Genomic DNA, 17536 nt, shown 5'->3' on the forward strand with positions numbered 1-17536 from the left:
CTTTGTTCCATTATATATATATATTCTGGATCCACCATTGTTATAAAGTCTGGAGCCACAACCTTTCTTCAATGTCTGTAGGAAAGGGCCACTAGCCACTGGGACATTGAGGAACAGATATGCAACTAGATTAGAGGAAGATGCAAAAAAAAGGTCATTGTACTGGGTAAATTCAACTTCTCCAATATAGACTGGGACCTTCTTAGTAGAATTTATTAGATTGTTTCTTAAATTGGTATGGAGATGGTCCAACTAGAGGAGGGGCATACTGGATCTGGTACTGAGACACGATCCTGGCCAGGTGAGAGAACACAAGTCCATTAGTTTTATGATATCTATGAATAAGAATAAGTAATTACCTAGTAGGAGCGTATTAAATTGGGACAAGGCAAACCATGTATTAAGCCAGAACTAGAGAGAGTTAATTGGAGACAACTCTATAAACCTTTGGTTAAGGCTGCATATGGAGAATTGCAGTCATTTCTGGTCACTCCATGATAGGAAGGCTATGGAAATTGCAGAAGGTGTTTACCAGGATTAGAGAGCATGTGCTATAAGAAGAGAATTGACAAACTTGGGTTGTTTTCTCTGGAGCAGTGGAGCTTGAGAAAAGACCTAATAGATGTTTATAAGATTATGTGAACAGTATCTTTTTCTCAAGGTCATGTAATGCGCTGTAAGGTTTCACTGCTAATGCAATGGTTTCTCCATAGCAGCAATGTTTGTGTTATGACTGGAGATAACGGGGATTTTGGAATGTGCGCCATCCAATGAGAGGCATGTTGTTCTTTCTTGTGGGTCTGAGAGAAGGAATTTTGCTGTCTTTTATCGGTGAGAGATGAAGAGAGAAGACATAAGTGGAGAGAGTTGGTAGACCACCGGAGGGAGTGGACTTGGAGCAAGGGTCCGAGGGTCAATGACGCTCAGAGGAAGTCGATGGGGAATGAATGAACGGAACCGTGAGTTTCAACATGCACATTAGATTGTTTCATTAAAATGAAACATCTCCTTTTTCTTTTTATCTTCTTTACTAACCCTATAGTCAGATCAAGATTTATAAAGTTCAACTGTTTAATTACATACAGTTTACTGCCTGATATTTTGTGGTACGGATTTGTAACCAGGCAACACATCACACAGCATTCACACAAACGACATTTCTCAGTTTGGCTGGGCCACAGGATGTCTTCCCCTAGGCAAACGCGTGCTGGCAGAACCTAAGGGTTACAGTCATAATGCCTAATACTAGAGGGCATCATTTAAGATGAGAGAGGGTAAATGCAAAGGAGATTTGCTGGGCAGGTGTTTTAATCAGAGAGTGGTGGGTGAATGGAATGTGCTGCCGGGGAAGTAGTGGAGGCAAATACAATAGAAGCATTTAAGAGACTCTTAGATAAGCACATGAATATGCAGACAATGGAAGGATATGGACATGGAGGCAGAAGAGACTAGCTTAGTAGGCCAGTAAACAGCCTATCTCAATCCACTCTTGCCAGATCATTTCTGACTCCTTCAAGATTGGCCTACCTCCAATTTAGAATCTCAATCCATGGACCAGACCTATTTTTTTGCATATTTACTTTGAAACCAATGACATTGTGCTCACTAGATGCAAAATGCTCCCCTACACAAAATTCTGTCATCTGTCCTGTCTCATACTCTAACAGCAGATCAAGTACTGCACACTCTCTCATTGGGACTTCTACGTACTGATTAAAGAAACTTTCTTGAACAGATTTGACAAACTCTATCCAATCTAGTCCTTTTACAGCAAGAGAGTCCCAATCAATATGTGGAAAGTTAAAATCAACCTTACGTTTCTTGCAACAGTCTATGACCTCAATAGACAATAGACAATAGGTGCAGGAGTAGGCCATTCGGCCTTTTGAGCCATTACCGTCATTCACTGTGATCATGGCTGATCATCCACAATCAGTACCCTGTTCCTGCCTTCTCCCCATATCCCTTGACTCCACTACCTTTAAGAGCTCTATCTAACTCTTTCTTGAAAGCATCCAGAGAATTGGCCTCCACTGCCTTCTGAGGCAGAGCATTCCACAGATTCACAACTCTCTGGGTGAAAAAGTTTTTCCTCAACTCCATTCTAAATGGCCTACCCCTTATTCTTAAACTGTGGCCTCTGGTTCTGGACTCACCCAACATTGGGAACATGTTTCCTGCCTCTAGCGTGTCCAATCCCTTAATGATCTCTCTACAAATTTGTTCCTCTAAACCCCTCATGATCTTTCTGATTGGCCACTGCTCAAAGCTTCAAAACTGCACATGAGTCATTGCCTTTTCTACTCAATTGGTGAACACGAGTGAACTACATATTCTTAGGCTTCCAATCTCTCCAGTTGGCCACTGTTCACAGCTCTCTACTCAGTGCGCTATTGTTCACTGTGTATAAAATGCCCTGGGTGGTCCTACTGAAGTGTAGTATGTCACTCTTATCTGCATTAAATTCCATCTGGCTGTTTTCATCCCATTCTTCCAGCTGGTCCAGATCCCATTGCTAGCCATGATAGCCTTCCTCGCCGTCCACTACACTCCGCAATTTTGGTGTCATCCACAAATTTTGCTGATCCACTTTACCACATTATCATCCAGATCATTGGTATAGATGACAAACAACAATGTGGTCGATAAAGAGCCTATAGATGTATGCATATTTGCTGTCCAGATGTTTCAGGGTTGAATGAAGGATCAATGAGATGGCACCTGCTGTGGGCCTGTTGCTCCAGTAGGCAAATTGGAGTGGATCTCAGTCGCTTCTCAGACAAGAGTTGAATGTTTCATAACAAACCTCTGAAAACACTTCATTACTGTGCTGTAAGTGCTACTCAGCAATAGTCATTGAGGTAAGTCACCACGCTTTCCTCGGGCATAATTGAAGCCTGTTTGAAGCAAGTGAGTACCACACACTGCTGGAGTGAGAGGTTAAAGGTCTCAGTGAAGGTATCAGCCAGTTAATCAGCACAGGTATTTAGTATGTGGCCAAGTACCCCATCTGGGCTGGCTGCTTTTCATTGGTTTACCTGCCTGAAGGCAGTTTGCATGTCAGCTTCAGAGACTGAAATCATAGGGGCTTCAGGGGATGTGGGAGCTTGTGATGGTTCTTCCATGTTTTGATGGCTGCAGCAGGCATAGAAGGCATTGAGCTCATCTATGTTGCTTGATGTAACTTTATAAGAGGTGATAATATTCAAGCCCAGCCACAACTGTCCTTTGTTGATTCAAATTTGGACCAAATTTTCCACTTTATCTGTGAGATGGCTTTCCAGAGATCATAGCTGGAGCTCTTGGTCACCAGACTTGAATGCCTCTGATCTAGCTCTCAGTGGATTTCAGATACCGTGGTTCATCCACGGCTTCTGATTGTGGAAGGCTCTGTTTACAGCTGTGTTAGTAAAGTCCATTACTACTATTTGCTCCTTAGAATGGTGATAAAACTCTGGGCAGAATGAATTAATATCAGATTCACCTTGAGGCACAAGCAGACTAGAAGAAAAAGACATCAGTGAAATACGATCTTCATGTTCTGTACAGTCTGATGATTTGGAAACTGCTGTATATAATAACCTGCTTATAAGAAGTTGAGTTGATTGTTATTATACTCCTAATCTATATCCAGAAAACTCAACAATTGCTGATACCCGGGTATAAAAAGGTTCCATCATTGCTGCATTGGTGAATTATTGAACTATGGATATTAAGCTTTAGTTCTTAGCGGTGATGGTCCTTTCATGAACTCAATGGCATCCCGATGTAACATTCCGTATCATTTCCACAGCTGTTGAGCATTTCAGAAGATATTCTCATCCAATATTAATTGCTTTATTATTCCTCCCTAACTAGTGCTGGGGCCTAGAAAAGTCAAGGAATCTCACTATTGATCCAAATTTGACAAGTTTAATAATATAATAAGTATTTTAAATATGAATCCAGAGACAGGTACTAAATAATGTATTTTCAATGCAATCTCCCAATTAGTTTTGAATGCTTGAGGATCTAACAAAAGAAAGACTATGAGCTTCTTTTCTTAATTGACTGTGTTTTTGATTTGATATTTCACTTCTTTAGTCGGTTCTAATTTGATCCTTCCTCCCAAGGAGACAGGTCCTGTGTTCCTTCGGGTATAGCAAAGGTGAACTATCTAATAAGTTCATCTCCCCATATGTAATTTCATTTATTTACTAATTTTAACAATTTATAACACCATAAGACCATAAGATCTAGAAGCAGAACTGAGCCATTTGGCCCATCGAGTCTGCTCTGCCTTTTCATTATGGTTGATCCATTTTCCCTCTCAGCCCCAATCTCCTGCCTTTTCCCCATATCCCTTCATGCCCTGCCCAATCAAATATCTATCAACCTCTGCCTTGCATACACATAAAGACTTGGTGTCCACAGCTGTCTGTGGCAAAGAATTCCATGGACTCAGCACTCTCTGGCTAAAGAAATTCCTCCTCATCTTTATTCTGAGACTGTGTCCTCTGGTCTTAGACACTCCCACCATAGGAAGCATCCCACCCACATCCACTCTATCAATGCCTTTCACCATTTGATAGGTTTCAATGTCACCCTCATTCCTCTGAATTCAAGTGAACACAGACCCAGAGCTCTTCATATGACAAGCAGCTCAATCCTAGAATCATTTTTGTGAACCTTCTTTGAACTCCCTCCAGGTTCAGTGCATAAGGGGCCATAAACTGCTCACAAGTGAGGTCTTACCAGGGCTTTATAAAGTCCCAACAATACTTTTATATTCTAGTCCTCTTGAAATGAATGCTAACATCACATTTGCCTGCCTCACCACAGATTCAACCTACAAATTAAACCCTTAGTGAATCCTGCACAAGGACTCCCAAGTCCCTTTGCACCTCAGTTTTTTTGGAATTTTTTCTTCATTTAGAAAATACTTTCATTTCTTCTACCAAAGTGCATGACCATACACTTCCCCACATTGTAATCCAACTGCCTTTTCTTTGCCCATTCTCCTAATCTCTCTTAGTCCTTCTGTAGCACGAGGAAATCTGCAGATGCTGGACTTTCAAGCAACACACATAAAAGTTGCTGGTGAACGCAGCAGGCCAGGCAGCATCTATAGGAAGAGGTACAGTCAATGTTTCGGGCTGAGACCCTTCATCAGGACTAACTGAAAGAAGAGATAGTATGAAATTTGAAAGTGGGAGGGGGAGGGGGAGATCTGAAGTGATAGGAGAAGACAAGAGGGGGAGGGATGAAACTAAAAGCTGGAAAGTTGATTGGCAAAAGGGATATAAGAGGATCATTGGACGGGAGGCCTAGGGAGAAAGAAATGGGGAGGGAGGATTCCCAGAGGATGGGCAAGGAGTATAGTGAGAGGGACAGAGAGAGAAAAAGAGAGAGAGAAAAAAAATATTAAATAAATAACTGATGGGGTACGATGGGGAGGTGGGGCATTAATGAAAGCTAGAGAAATCAATGTTCATGCCATCAGGTTGGAGGCTACCCAGACAGAATATAAGATGTTGTTCCTTTAACCTGAGTGTGGCTTCATCTTGACATTAGAGGAGGCCGTGGGTAGACATATCAGAATGTACCCCATCCGTTATTTATTTATTATTATTATATATATTTTTTTCTCTCTCGTTTTCTCCCTCCGTCCTTCTCACTATACTCCTTGCCCATCCTCTGGGATTCCCCCCTCCCGCTTTCTTTCTCCCTAGGCCTCCCGTCCCATGATCTTCTCATATCCCTTTCGCCAATCAACTTTCCAGCTCTTAGTTTTATCTTTTCCCCTCCTGTCTTCTCCTATCATGTTGGATCTCCTCCTCCCCCTCCCACTTTCAAATCTCATACTATCTCTTCTTTCAGTTAGTCCTGACGAAGAGTCTTGGCCCGAAACGTCGACTGTACTTCTTCCTATAGATGCTGCCTGGCCTGCTGCGTTCATCAGCAATTTTTATGTGTGTTGCTTAGTCCTTCTGTGTCTTCTCTACTTCCTCAAAACTACCTGCCCTCCACCTATTGTCAGATCATCTGCCAACTTTGCAACAAAGCCATCAATTCCATCACCCAAATTACTGACATATAACGCAAGAAGAATCGATCCCAACATGGAGCCCTGTGGAACACCACTAGTCACTGACAACCAACCAGTAAAGGGTCCATTTATTCCCACTCTTTGCTTCCAGCCAATCGGCCACTGCTTTATCCATACTAGAGCCTTTCCTGTAATACCATAGGCTTACTGCATGATAAGCCGCCTCATGAATGGTATGTTGTCAAAGGCCTTCTGAAAATCCAAGTACACAACATCAACCAATTCTCTGTTGTCTATCCTGTTGTTACTTCTTCAAAGAATTCCAACAGATCTGTCAGGCAAGGTTTTCCCTTGAGGAAACCATCCTGACCTGGCTTATTTTATCATGTGCCTCTAAGCACACTGGGACCTCATCCTTAATAATTGACTCCATCATCTGCCCAACCACTAGGTCAGACTAACTGGCCTAGTTTCCTTTCTTCTGCCTCTCTCCCTTTTTGAAGAGTGGAGTGACATTTGCAATTTTCCAGTCTTCTGGAACCATTCCAGCATCTAGTAATTCTTGAAAGATGATTACTAATGCCTGCATGATCTCTTCAACCACCTCTTTCCGAACCCTGGCGTGTACGCTATCTGGTCCAGGTGACTTATCTACTTTCAGACCTTTTAGTTTCCCAAGAACCTTCTCTTTATTTGTGGTAACATCACACACTTCATGACCTGTGACACCTGGAACTTCATTCATACTGCTAGTGTCTTTCATCATGCAGACCAATGCAAAATACTTATTCAATTTGTCTGCCTTTTTTTTGTTCCCCGCTTTATTTTACACTTTATGTATCTGAAGAAATTTTAGGTATCCTCTTTAATATTGTTGGCTAGCTTACTTTCATATCCCATCTTTACTTTCTTAATGATTTTTTTTAGTGCCTTCTGTTGTTTTTTTAAAGCTTCCCTATCCTCTAACATCCCACTAATTTTTGCTCTATGATATGGCTCGCTTTGACTTCTCTTATTTTCCTCGGGTTGTGTCATTTTTCCTTTAGAATATGTCTTCCTCTTTGGGATGTGTATACCCTGTGCCTTCTGGATTGTTTCCAGAAATTCCAGCCAGTGTCCTATTGCAGTCAATTCTGGTCATCTCCTCCCTCATGCCTCTGTAATTTCCTTTACTCCATTGTAATACTGATATATTAGACTTTACTTTCTCCCTCTCAAATCTCAGGGTGTATTTGATCACATTATGATCACTTATTTATCTTGAGCTCTTTAATCAATTTGGTTCACTGCACAACACTCAATCCAGAGTAGCTGTTCCTCTAGCAGGCTCTAAAAAAATCTATCTCATAGGCACTCTAGTAATTCCACTTCCTGGAATCTAGCACCAACCTCATTTTCCCCATCTAAATGCATATTGAAGTCCCCCATGATTATTGTAACATTGTTGTTTTTGGCATGCATTTTCTATCTCCCATTGCAACTTCTAGGCCTCATCCTACTGTTGTTGGGGGTCTGTATATAATTCCCATCAGGGTCTTTTTACCCTTTCAGTTCCTTAGTTCTATCCACGATAATTCAACATCTTGCAACCCTGTCACCTCTTTCTAAAGATTTGATTTCATTTTTTACCAACCCCACTCCTTCCTTCCTGCCTGCCCTTTTGATACAACGTGTATCCTTGGACATTAAGCTCCCAGCAGTAATCTTCTTTCAGCTATAATTCAGTGATGCCTATAACATCATACCTGCCAATCCGCAACTGTGCTGCAAGTTTATCTACCTTATTCTGTATACTGTGTGCATTCAAAAATGACTCCTGCAGTCCTGTATTCAGCCTTTTTGATTTTGTCCACCTTTTACATTGCAACTTATCCTGTTGACTGCAATTTTACCCGTTAAACACGCCTTTAAATTAGCACCTAACTCACTGAACTCGTCACTCGTCCTACCCGTAGGCCCTACATAGGCCACAATTTCTGGCTGTTCACCTTCCACTTAAGAATGCTGAGGACTCGATCCAAGATATTCTGGATCCTGGCACCCAGGAGGAAACATTACCATCTAGGAATCTCATTCTCACCCACTGAACTTCCTGCCTCTTCCCCTAACTAATGAATCCCCTATCATCACAGTGTGCCTCTTCTTCCCTCTTCCTTTCTGAGCCACAGTGGCAGACTTAGTGCCAGAGAGTCGCCCACTGTGAATTTCCTGTGTTCGGTCATTCCTCCTCCCCCACACTAAACAGTATTCAGGGTGATATTCCTTTTGTTAAAGGGGATGGCCATGGGGCCACTCTGCACTGTCTCCTTAACCCCTTTCCCCTTCCTGACCATCACAGTTTGAAGTTTGATGCCTAATATATGTGGTTTGTGGAGTGTCGGATATTACAATGATCTCTTGTGTGTTCTACCAAAACTCTCTAAAGTTCTTCTAGTTATCCTAGTAATTTAGAAATCAGCATTATATCCTGGTTCCAACATAATTTAATGGTATCAGTTTTGAATTGTTGACAGTTTGGCAATTAATCCTGTCCCTATTTTATTGAGCAACATTTTGTTGCAATTTCCGAACAATATTTTTATGTTATTACCTTAGTTGGGTAATAAAATGCATGAACTTAAATGAGAATTGCTGAGCAAAGTCTGCAATGTACCTTTTGACTATGCTGCGCATGTATAATGTACAAATAAATGGCGGTGCACATCTGAGCTCTACTTCAAAGATTCAAAGCACTTTTATTATCAAAAAACATATAAATTATACAACTTGAAATTTGTCTGTTCACTGGCAGCCATAAAGCAAGAAACCCAAATACGCCAATAAAAAAGGCCAAAAACCACTGTGCAGAGAAAGAGAGAAGAAAACACATATCATGCAAACAATAGAAGCAAATAAGCAGGATCCGGAACCAGTCTGAGTCCCAGATCTACTCCCAGAGTGGCTGGAGTAGGCTCAAGCCGAGCCTTGGTCCCGAGTTCATCACACCAGCGGGGCAGAAACGCGCAGCAGCCGGATCAGTTCACAGCATCACTGCCTCAGAGAAAGGAATAAGCATTCGCAGGAGAGCGAGTGAACCAACCTGACCCTTAGGCTTTCAGTCTATCTGGGCCAATGTTTAAATTGTCCATGCATCAAGTACTTAGAGAAGTTTCCGTGATAGATATGTGTTTCAGTGATAGGTATGTGTTAATGTTTTGTAACTCCAAATATTAATTGAAGGAAAACACAGAAGAGCTTTGTTTTCACTTAAATGAGGCACTCGCTTATGATGTGGTGGCATAATAACATATGCCATTCATGTACTTTTCATATTGCCCATTATCAATTATTTAAACAAAGAATGCTTAATCAAACAATGCATTTACCATCCTACTCAAATACTACTGAAATGTTAAATACATAACACTTATCCCTGCTTAGCTATAAATTCCAACTCAATATAAAATGCATCTCAACTATATATTGTAGTCGCATGCAAATGCTCTACTAAAGAAACACACGGAGGCAGAGAGAGCTGAGCTCAGAATGCCTTTACTGATTCAAAATCACGCGCTTAAATCTCCCCTCCCATGGGCCCCTGCGACCCGCGGGGCGGACGTGATGTCAGACTGTCCCTGGAAGGTCCGCCCCGAGCGGGTAGTTCCAAACGTGCTACCGCGTGTCTGTCTGCGGCTCCCGATGGCAGTTCGAGTCCCACGTGTGTGGGCCGCCACCCCCCCCCCAAGAAACATCCATCGGGGGAGTGGAGCCCCCAGTCTGTGTGGCTTGCCTGGGTGGCCAGTCTCGCCAGTGCGGTGTGGGTACCCACACTGGTTGCTCAATGTCCAAGTGAGCCGGTTTGAGGCGGTCCACCGTAAAAGTCTCTTCCCAGCCACCCACCTCTACGAAACACGTGGTTCGGCCACTATGGAGGTGACCTGTGCATGCCCCTGCGGATAAAAACATACTTACAGCCTTGGAGGTCTTTAGGAGTGAAGGATGGCGTGGGACCATGCCTGGAGGTGGGGACCGGTTCCAGGGTCCCTATCTTGACCCGCAGCCTCGTTAGCGCCACTGCTGGAGTTTCTTCCGAACCTTGGGCCTCTGGTACGAACTCGCCTGTGACCGTCAGTGGGGCGCCGTAGACCTATACCGCCGAGGAGTTGTCCAGGTCCTCCTTGGGGGCTGTATGGATGCCCAGTAGGACCCAGGGAAGCTCATATGTACAGTTGGGGCCCCTGACGCGCGCCATCAGGGCCGACTTGAGATTCTGGTGGAATCGCTCTACCAAACCTTTGGATTGGGGATGGTACACTGTGGTGTGATGCAGCTGGGAGCCCAGGAGCTGCGCCAGTGCTGTCCACAAACCTGACGTGAACTGCGCCCATCTGTCGGAGGTGATGTTCATTGGGAGGCTGAACCTGGCGATCCAGTTTGCAATGAGCATCCTGGCACAGGACTCAGTGGACGTGTCTGCGAGCGGTACGGCTTCCGGCCATCTGGTGAACCTGTCTACCATGGAAAAGATATACCTGGCGCTCCGGGAGACTGACAGGGGGCCAACAATGTCCATGTGGATGTGTTGGAGCCTCCTGTGTGTCAGCTGGAACTGCTGGAGGAGAGCCTTCACGTGCCATTGGACCTTGGCGGTCTGGCAATATATGCAGCTCCTGGCCCAGTGTCCGACCTGTTTGTGCAAACTGTGCCAGATGAATCTGTCCGCTACCAGCTTGATGGATGCCCGGATGGGTGGGTGGGCCAGGTCGTGCAGCGTGTTGAACACCCGGCGCCTCCATGCTGCTGGTACCACGGGTCGGGGTTTGCCGGTGGACATGTCGCACAGGAGTCGATCGGCTGCCGGGCCGATGGAGATGTCCTCCAACTGGAGCCCTGAAACGGCGGTGCCGTAAGCCGGGATCTCGGTGTCTGACTGTTGTGCTTCCGCCGGTGCTGCATAGTCTATTCCTGAGGACGATCTGCCTACTGAGTGGAGGCAGGGGCGAGACAGTATATATAATCTCATCATATAAAACAAATTTATTGTGTCAGGAATCAAACTGATTATTTCCTGCATTCACTCAATCACAAGTGAACTAGTCCTTAGGTATGGCAAACAAATCTGTACACTATGCTCCAGAAAGAATTTCACCCTATGTAATCAAAGCAAGATCTTTGCACCTATATACTCAAATCCTCTTGCAATAGAGGCCACCATTTAATTTGTCTTTCAAAATCATTTGCTGGATTTGCATGCTAATTTGAGTGATTTAGACACAAAGATGGATAGGTAGACCAACATTTTTTAGCAAGTGTTGTTCCTTTGTTTAAGAAGTGCATTATGGATTTTCCAGTAAACTGTAGGTCAGAGAGTTTAGCATCACTGGCAACGGAATTATTGGAGAAGATCAGAAACAAAATCAGAATCAAGTTTATCATCACCGGAATGCAACATGAAATTTGTTAACTTAGCAGCAGCTGTTCAATGCAATACATAATACAGAAGAAAAAATAATAATAAATAAGTAAATCAATTACAGTATACGCATATTGAATAGATTAAAACATGCAAAAAACAGAAGTTCTGTATATTAAAAAAAGTGAGGTAGTGTCCAAAGGTTCAATGTCCATTTAGGAATTGGATGGCAGAGGGGATGAAACTGTTCCTGAATTACTGAGTGTGTGCTTTCAGGCTTCTGTACCTCATTCCTGATGGTATCAGTGAGAAAAGGGCATGCCCTGGGTGCTGGAGGTCTTTAATAATGGACGCTGCCTTTCTGAGACACTGCTCCCTGAAGATGTCCTGGGTACTTTGTAGGCTAGTGCCCAAGATGGAGCTGACTAAATTTACAGGGATAGAGTTTACCTACATTTGGAAAAGCATGTGTTTATTTAGTGGTATTCTGAGAGGCTTTGTGTGGGTTTGAGTTTTTAGGAGGTGTTGAAGCTGATTGATGAGGGTAGAATAGTGGATATTAGATGCATGGAATTTAGTAGTGATTTCAAGAAGTTCCCTCATGGTAAGCTGATCCAGAAGATTGAGTCACATTGAATCCAAATTGGATTCAAAATTAGCTTGGCAGTGGAAAGCAGAGGGTAGTAGTGAAGAGGTAATATTCTAACTGCAGGTCTGTGTCTTGAGGTTTTGCAAAAGGATCAGCAATCTTTTTACAAAACTTCAGTGTTTGGACTTGCACTGTAAATTTGCAGATGGTAGGAAGATTAATGGAATTGTAGAAGGTTTTCAATGGATACAGCAGAACATAGATCAGTTTGAAATTTAAGCAGAATAAAAATGAGAAATGGTGTTTAACCCAAACAAGTGTAAGGTGCCTCGCATAGAAAAGTCAGATCTGTACAGAAAATGTGAGGACCCTTTAGAGCACTGATATAGAGAGGGATCTTGAGATCCCTGATAGCAGCAAACACAAGCTGTTAAGGTGGCAAAGAAGTAATACAGAATGCTTGTTTTCATTAGTTCTAGCTGGAGTACAAAAGTCAGGAAATCATGTTGCAGCTGTATAAAAATTTGTTAAGCCACATTTTGCAATACTGCGTGCAGATCTTGCCAAATTACAGGAAAGATGCAGAGGCTTTGGAACAGGTGCAGAAAGGTAGGTATTCAGTCTTTTTCCTCAGAGCTGAAATGCCAAATACTGGAGGGCATGGCTTTAAGGTGAGAGAGGTAAGTTTAAAAGTGATGTAAGAGGCAATTTTTTTTTTACACACAGAGAGTGCTGGTTTCCTGGAACACATTGCTGGGGGAAATAGTGAAATTGGATATGGTAACAACATTTCTTCCTCTTGAGCCCATCACTCCTACTGGGGCATAGGAGACTGGGAGTTGTTCAGCAGAATTATCAGACCTGGGCTTAAGGTTGATTGACCTTCTGGCTTCCACTTTCACCACACACTTCATATATCTTCTAGGCGAAGATCCATTCTCTCCGAGTGATAAGGTGTTTGGAGTTTCTGTTGACATTTCTACAGCACTGGGTTTTTATGGGATGAGGTTGCTAGCCCCATACCCAGATAACAACATTTAAGAGGAGGTTAAACAGTCACATAGACATTTCTATCCATTCTGTGAAAAACATGAACTATTTTCAACTGCTGGTAGGATAATCATAGATATTGTATCCTTTGCTTTCTTCCATCAATCTTTTCGATCTATCGCGTTAGATCAAAACAATTTGTCTTCTACAATTCCACGCTAGCCTTTGCTGATCAGTCCTTATATCCATGTGACTGCCAGTTCTGTCTTTATTTATTGTTTATTGTTTTGAGAATTTCCTCCACCACTACATAAATCTGACTGGACTGTAGTTAATAATTTCATCCATTTAATGATTACTTTCTCTCCACCTGCTGAATCTCTCCCATTCCTGATTTGAAATGCCTCTGTCAGATACCCCTACCCATTTCAGGAATAAAAAAAAATCACTTTCATCACCACACAGATAATCAAACAACTGGATTATCATAAAAACAGTATTCTTCAGGAAGTTAAATTAGGCAAGGATGTGATCGATAGGTGGGAAGCCTTCAAAGGAGAAATTTTGAGAGTGCAGAATTTGTATGTTCCTGTCAGGATTAAAGGCAAAGTGGATAGGAATAAGGAACCTTGGTTCTCAAGGGATATTGCAACTCTGATAAAGAAGAAGAGGGAGTTGTATGACATGTATAGGAAGCAGGGAGTAAATAAGGTGCTTGAGGAGTATAAGAAGTGCAAGAAAATACTTAAGAAAGAAATCAGGAGGGCTAAAAGAGGACATGAGGTTGCCTTGGCAGTCAAAGTGAAGGATAATCCAAAGAGCTTTTACAGGTATATTAAGAGCAAAAGGATTGTAAGGGATAAAATTGGTCCTCTTGAAGATCAGAGTGGTCGGCTATGTGCGGAACCAAAGGAAATGGGGGAGATCTTAAATAGGTTTTTTGCATCTGTATTTACTAAGGAAACTGGCATGAAGTCTATGGAATTAAGGGAAACAAGTCGTGAGATCATGGAAACTGTACAGATCGAAAAGGAGGAGGTGCTTGCTGTCTTGAGGAAAATTAAAGTGGATAAATCCCCGGGACCTGACAGGGTGTTCCCTCGGACCTTGAAGGAGACTAGTGTTGAAATTGCAGGGGCCCTGGCAGAAATATTTAAAATGTCACTGTCTACGGGTGAGATGCCAGAGGATTGGAGAGTGGCTCATGTTGTTCCGTTGTTTAAAAAAGGATCGAAAAGTAATCCGGGAAATTATAGGTCAGTAAGTTTAACGTAGGTAGTAGGTAAGTTATTGGAGGGAGTACTAAGAGACAGAATCTACAAGCATTTGGATAGACAGGGACTTATTAGGGAGAGTCAACATGGTTTTGTGCGTGGTAGGTCATGTTTGACCAATCTATTGGAGTTTTTTGAGGAGGTTACCAGGAAAGTGGATGAAGGGAAGGCAGTGGATATTGACAACATGGACTTCAGTAAGGCCTTTGACAAGGTCCCGCATGGGAGGTTAGTTAGGAAAATTCAGTCACTAGGTATACATGGAGAGGTGGTAAATTGGATTAGACATTGGCTCAATGGAAGAACCAAAGAGTGGTAGTAGAGAATTGCTTCTCCGAGTGGAGGCCTGTGACTAGTGGTGTGCCACAGGGATCAGTGCTGGGTCCATTGTTATTTGTCATCTATATCAATGATCTGGATGATAATGTGGTAAATTGGATCAGCAAATTTGCTGATGATACAAAGATTGGGGGTGTAGTAGACAGCAAGGAAGGTTTTCAGAGCCTGCAGAGGGACTTGGACCAGCTGGAAAAATGGGCTGAAAAATGGCAGATGGAGTTTATTACAGACAAGTGTGAGGTATTGCACGTTGGAAGGACAAACCAAGGAAGAACATACAGAGTTAATGGTAAGGCACTGAGGAGTGCAGTGGAACAGAGGGATCTGGGAATACAGATACAAAATTCCCTAAAAGTAGCATCACAGGTAGATAGGGTTGTAAAGAGAGCTTTTGGTACATTGGCCTTTATTAATCAAAGTACTGAGCATAAGAGCTGGAATGTTATGATGAGGTTGTATAAGGCATTGGTGAGGCCGAATCTGGAGTATTGTGTTCAGCTTTGGTCACCAAATTACAGGAAGGATATTAATAAGGTTGAAAGAGTGCAGAGAAGGTTTACAAGGATGTTGCCGGGACTTGAGAAACTCAGTTACAGAGAAAGGTTGAATAGGTTAGGATTTTATTCCCTGGAGCATAGAAGAATGAGGGGAGATTTAATAGAGGTATATAAAATTATGATGGGTATAGATAGAGTGAATGCAAGCAGGCTTTTTCCACTGAGGCAAGGGGAGAAAAAAAACAGAGGACATGGGTTAAGGGTGAGGGGGGGAAAGTTTAAAGGGAACATTAAGGGGGGCTTCTTCACACAGAGAGTGGTGGGAGTATGGAATGAGCTGCCAGACGAGGTGGTAAATGCGGGTTCTTTTTTTAACATTTAAGAATAAATTGGACAGATACATGGATGGGAGGGGTATGGAGGGATATGGTCCGTGTGCAGGTCAGTGGGACAAGGCAGAAAATGGTTTGGCACAGCCAAGAAGGGCCAAAAGGCTTGTTTCTGTGCTGTAGTTTCTATGGTTTCTATAGACATCCTCACAGATCAAGCCTATACAGTATGTGACCTCAGACCCACAACTGAGGTTATCTTTAATTGCCTCTGAAATATCCCAAAATGACATTCAGTTTAGGTGGCCAATGAGAAGAGGACAATGTCTCCCTTCTGGGAAAAAATAAAAATGTTTCTATGCTTTTTAAGTTTTAGAAACATTTTACACTTTTAAGAAATTTATTCAAATAATTATATGCATAACAATTAGGTTTGAGTTGTGGTGGACACGTCTCAAAACCATCAGCTTATTACTTCATGCCCTTCCTGAACAGAGTTCTTTCTTCAATTTATAATCTATAAATATATGTTCATGAAAAGATTTTCAAAATGGAAAAATGCTAAAGTACTCTTTCAAGATGACTGTCCAGCATTAGTACATTGTTTAGATGACAGCGTCATTCACTACACATCATTTTGTAGAGAAAGCGAGAGAGCTCAAAGGCTACTGTGTTTGCTGCTAATTCATTTCAATGTCTTATTCAAGAATAGAATGGCGTTGGTGTACTTCAGAATACAGGACTGTCAAAAGAAAGAACATTTCTTTAATAACTTATTATTGCAAATAGAAAGGTTGCATTGATCATATGTTCAGATGAAAGAAGTTTAAATGAAGGCAAAACTTTATGCAAGGGTTTGTGAATAAGGCTGAAACAATTTAATATCCTATTGGTACTATCTGCCAAAAAGATAGAATTCAGACCAGCACTGGACTAAATTCTGCTAGAATATAAAATGCTTAGAACCTTAGAAGAGTTCTCTTTCTCATTTTGCTGATATTATTAAGGGCATGGATTGAAGATCACACTTTCAAAATGAGAAAGAGAAGATTTCACATACATCTCACAAGAGACTTGTGAATAGCGTAAATAAGGAAGCCTGGGATCAAGTTGATTATTTAGCCTCTAACACCAGGATATGTGCAGCATTGAAAAAATAGCAAAGGCAGATATGCCTGAATTGAAAATAAAATAGTCAAATAAACTCAAAAGCTAGCAAGGGAATAGAAGGCAGTCGAATGTTGTGTAGCTCTAGGGTGCCGCACCATTTCTAACCAAAGTGAATTTGAGATGCAAAGGACAATGCTTATGTGTCTCTTATTTGTCCTACCTTACATCACTTACATCAGACTTCTGTGTCATAGTCCCTGGATATACTGCTCTCAGTATCACTGGGACAAATCTTCCAGAGGTTGCAGTACTGGAAAGGAGGAATAGTCCTGTGAGTCCTCAACATTGTCTGCAGGTTCCATACATTCTCATGGCATCAGGTCAATTATGCTAAACAAATCTTTTTCTGAATACCAAGTATCATTCTTCTTCACTGACGAATCAATGCTCTTCCACATGGAACATCACTTGGAGGAAGCAATGAGATAAGATCTAGTCTGGGTGGGGTCTTCACTGTCCATCATCAAAAGTGATTCTTGCACAGACCACGTTAATCAAGTCCTGTAGAGCCTAACTAGCAGAATGTATTTGAAACAGGTGATGAAAGACCAATCACAAATGGTAAACGTAAAGGGTCTTCTCAATTGTTCTGTTCCTAGCATGTCCAAATTTGCTTTGTACCCTCCAGATGAGGTATCTCCCCTTGGATTTCAGAGACTCCTGCTTGAAAAATGTGAGGATTTTAAGAGTGGCGATGCTTTTATTGTGATTTACCTGTCTACACAGGGATCCTAAAAAATCAGATTAGCCAAAATTTACTGAATGGCAGAGGGAGTTTGAGAAGTTTGCATAGGGCTAAAGTATAATTAGGGAGTGAAAGCAGAGATGGCATTTTAACATATTACGTTGCTGTTCCTACAAGGATAGACGTATAGTCACCAAACAAGTTGACAAATGCACCTGCACAGCTTTCACCCTGGTCTTTGGC

General features: G+C 42.2%; 1 long non-coding RNA gene across 1 annotated transcript in view; it reads left to right on the forward strand.

Moving 5' to 3' along the window:
• The first annotated feature begins 843 nt into the window (after positions 1 to 843).
• Positions 844 to 17536, forward strand: part of LOC134348880 (uncharacterized) — a 59958-nt gene continuing 43265 nt past the window's right edge. Inside the window, exon 1 of the long non-coding RNA XR_010018512.1 lies at positions 844 to 959. This is a non-coding gene — a long non-coding RNA (uncharacterized LOC134348880). The remainder of the gene's footprint in view (positions 960 to 17536) is intronic.

The sequence above is a fragment of the Mobula hypostoma genome, chromosome 7 (genome assembly GCF_963921235.1).
Source record: "Mobula hypostoma chromosome 7, sMobHyp1.1, whole genome shotgun sequence".
Taxonomy (NCBI): domain Eukaryota; kingdom Metazoa; phylum Chordata; class Chondrichthyes; order Myliobatiformes; family Myliobatidae; genus Mobula; species Mobula hypostoma.